The sequence below is a fragment of the Sinocyclocheilus rhinocerous genome, unplaced genomic scaffold (assembly GCF_001515625.1).
Source record: "Sinocyclocheilus rhinocerous isolate Xijiao unplaced genomic scaffold, SAMN03320098_v1.1 scaffold241, whole genome shotgun sequence".
NCBI classification, from domain to species: Eukaryota; Metazoa; Chordata; class Actinopteri; order Cypriniformes; family Cyprinidae; genus Sinocyclocheilus; species Sinocyclocheilus rhinocerous.
In genome coordinates this window covers 88,742-92,774 of record NW_015659312.1, presented here as the reverse complement: position 1 = coordinate 92,774, position 4,033 = coordinate 88,742, and the positions used below count along the sequence as shown (strand labels likewise).

General features: G+C 38.0%; 1 protein-coding gene and 1 long non-coding RNA gene across 4 annotated transcripts in view; both read left to right on the top strand.

The window, feature by feature from the left end:
• LOC107723479 (DNA-binding death effector domain-containing protein 2-like) overlaps positions 1-4,033 on the top strand; it is a 15,334-nt gene that overhangs the window by 4,791 nt on the left and 6,510 nt on the right. The gene's annotated exons all lie outside the window — the stretch shown is intronic.
• Positions 1,065-2,567, top strand: LOC107723480 (uncharacterized). The gene is made up of 2 exons (XR_001637924.1): positions 1,065-1,655; positions 2,478-2,567. It is a non-coding gene; the product is annotated as an uncharacterized LOC107723480 (long non-coding RNA).

The following is a 4,033-nucleotide window of genomic DNA, read 5'->3' as shown; positions in this document are numbered from 1 at the left end:
ATTAGGGCTGGGCGGTATATCGAGTTTGTACGATATATCGATGTTTTCTTTATAAGCGATTCGATATGAGGCAATACCGTTTATATCGATATACAGTAGTTTGATACGAGCGCATCTGAAAATATAGTGGAGGACACAGACTGAGCTGCTGCGGAGAAAGTGCATAATCCAATTTGTTCTAAACATGTGACAAGCTTCATATTAAGGCCTTTAAAAACTCGTAAGACATAGTTTATAGTTTCGTTTGGCATATTAGTTTAAGCGGCTTGGCCCGTCATATGCTCTGACAGAAAGGCTGCATGTGCCGCTGACAGAGACACTAAGCTACTCGCGCGGTTTAATGTGTTTAATGTGCTGTCTTCCTGAAAGTATAACTTACATTTCACAGGTATATTCTCCATCTGTAAATGTTAGAAAGCCATGGAAATATTTCCATTTTTCTGTCAGAAGTGCATGAGCTTTCTGCTTTGCGATTCTCCGCTAAGCTTCACAGACTTCAGTGAACGAGCGCCGCCGCGCGCATGCGTGCCAAACAGACAGAGCTCAATTAAATAGGAGTGCAATCATTCTGACTAAAATATACATTTCGATGAAATATTTGTAGTTGGACAATAAATGTGACATGTAGAATTTTAAATTTACAAGTAAACTTACAGATCTATTTTTATGATAGCACTGACTGTAAAGTGACTGTAATGGGGTAATCAAAATAGCCTAACACAACGGTGCTTTTGTTCTCAATTATTTTAATTTTTAGTTTAGTGAATTTAACTTGCGTTTTAAAAGCCTTATTTTTGTTTTTAGATTGCAATGTTACAATGGGACACGGCATCACAGTATCGTAAGGGGCGTAACATTTCCGTCACGCTTGAGGTATTCGGCCAATCACAACGCACTGAATAGCTGGCCAATCAGAGCACAGCTCGCTTTTCAGAACGATGAGCTTTATAAAAATCGACGCGTTTCAGAAAGGTGGGGCGTAGAGGAGAAACAATAATATACAGTGTGTGGAAAATGTGTTTTTTGAACCTTAAACCACATAAACGCATTGCATTACACCAAATACACAAAATAATGTTCTTTTTAGCAACGTCATATGATCCCTTTAAAGCATTGATCCTCTCTCTTCTGTAACTGAGCTTTGATGCAGCCAAAGCTAATCTACTTTCTGCACTGACCGTTTGTTTAGTGAGATGAGAATCCTTTGTGCCCTATCTTACTAAATCAGTCCCTTAAACTTTAGGTTACACTGCACTGTGAGCTTTTTTGACCTATAAAACTTTCTTAAATCAAGCTTCAATTTTATATGGTAAATTTGAATGACTTCTGTTGACTACAAGATCCACCCTGGAGATGTTTGTTATTCAGATTCTGTCATACAACTTCCAACATTACAGTCCTGCTGTGCCATGATTGACCTATGAACTTTCACCTTTGTTTTACACCTGAACTAGCTGAACATGCTGTTTGCTGTGTTGACTCCGCATTTGATCTTGGCAGGTTGACTCAAGATTGAGTAGAAAAAGCAGGAGAATGGATAGAGTGAAAGAGACAGAGCTCACAACAAAAACAAGTGTGTGCTGTCCGCTCTGTCCGATCACACACAGTCAAGACATGTGTGTGCTTAAACTCACGCGCCTGGTCCATGTCCTAAGGTAAAGAACCCCCTTCCTAACTCGCATAGGAGGAGGGGCGAATCTAATACTCTGTTCAAATGTCAGTTTTCAGTTGTTGCTGTCCACTTCCCCAATTACATGTGCTAAACTATTAACTTAATTTGGGAAAAAATAGGAACACAATCCTCTTTGGAGGGGTTGTTGGCCTCAGTGTTTCACAGAACTGACTCATGAAAAAAAGAATTCATGGAAAAATTCCTTGGAAATTCCTGGGAGTCCATTGGGTGTGTCCTGTTAATTTGCCTGTAATGCAACATTACATTACATGACTCTATTTTCAGCGCAATCTATGTTCAGAAACAAACCATTCTACAGTTGTTGACCAAACTCAGCCCCAAAGCTCAGTTTTGCAATGATTTATCCTTGAAAAATCATCCTGGAGCTGGAGCAGTTCTGAGGAAAATGACCCAACAGTTCTTGTTTAGACCCATCCCAGTGTTTTGTATTTGTGTTTAAGTTTTCAGCATTGGGACTTTTAGTTTAAATTTAACAGATACCTTAATTTATTAAATTAAATTCTGCCAGTGTTTTGATTTTTGTAGAATTGAAGTAGACACTGGTTGTAAAGTTAGTAAAATAGTAGTCTGATAAGCTCATTCTCGACCAAAGAGGTTTGATCCTGCAGTCTCCGTAGTAATGAATTAGAAAATGTTGCTTTTACACAAAGACAAGAGATTATGCATATGAACTTTGCCTGCTTGACCAAAAAATAAGACATAGCAAAACTGTTGCAACAACATTCATCCAAAACTGCTTGTTTCTCTCTCTCTCTGTCTTCCTCTCCTTTCTCTATGTCCACAGTTGAAAAACATACTGACTCAAGTGTCAGGAACAAAAACAAGTTGGCCATCCTCACATACCTAGAGAGGGAGAGAATGAAAGAAAAAAAAACAATCAAAAGAAAAGCTTGACCCTGATCTATGGGTGCAGTCGGTCAGCATTATGCCCTCATTTCTCTCCCTCCATCTTGGTTTGTTGTTCAGCAGGAAAGAGGGATCGAAATAAGTGTGGAAGCTCTTCGCATGGAGCAACACCCCATAAAATGACGCACAACATTTTTATTTGATTTGTAGAAAAATTAGTGATGTTCAAATCCTGCATAATGCAATGTTCTTATAATATAAAAATAATTGTTTGTTTGTAAGAAGAAATTTGCAACATTTTTAACATGAAATATCTGAATATTTGTGAATACATGTTATTTTTCTGAAATGCTCTGGGATGCACAAAATGCACAAAAAAAGTAATGCTTACAAGGGGGGCATTAAATATATTGACAGAAAAACCTCCACTGTACCGCTTATTATGGGTACCTTCTGTGTACTGAAACTGGAAGCTGAGAAAAACCAATGTCCTGTATTAGTTATTAGATAATGTTTGTTTAATGGAACTAAAAGTGCTCTGTAAATGTGTGCTGTGTTTAAAAGAACGTTAAAGAAGATTTGTGTTTCGAGTCTGCTTTCCAACCTGCGTTACAAATTATATTTGAGAACATTGTTGGGCAGACCAACATGATCTTTTAAATTTAAAGGTGCCATAGAATGGAAAACTGTATTTACCTTGGCATAGTTGAATAATAACAGTTCTGTACATGGAAATAACGTACCATGAGCCTCAAACACCATTGTTTCCTCCTCCTTATGTGAATCTCGTGCATGCAAAAGACCACTGAAAAACAGGCGAATCAGAACATAACACCGACTGTGACGTTACAGTCGGGATCACTAATAGTTACGCCCCAAACATTTGCATATACCTGCCCATGTTCTATGCCAGCCGCCAGCCGAACCATGATGTGCAGGGATGGGTTGGTGTCTGTATTAAGAAAGGCACGGAAAACAAATAACGTGTTCTAATAAAATAACGCGAGCCACTAAAGGGACATGGTTAGCTGCTTTCTAGCGGTAGCCTGTTACATTACAGTACATAAGATTTCACTTACCACATATACAGAGTAAGGAGAGATGACTGAGAATGATGGACGAATGATTTACAGATCCTGAGCATCCCTGACAAGCATCTGATCTTGTAAAATGTGTGGTAAGTACTGCCACTGTAGCTTACACAGCACGTGTGATCGCAAATCTCGAAAGTGAAAGTAAAATTCGATCATGCATTCGAAAGCAGTTTCAATGCCCCGCATATAGCATTTTATACACAGTATAAGATTTTCTTATCAAAGTGATAAAATGTTGTTGCAAAAATGAGTACATCCTCCTGAAAGTTACTAAATAAAAAAATAAGTGTATAGGTTTAAGGCTATTTTTGATCAACAGGTAAATATATTGAACCAAAACGTTTAAAGACAAGTAATTTCCTGACAATTAAAAGTGTTATATAGCCCACTGAATCATACT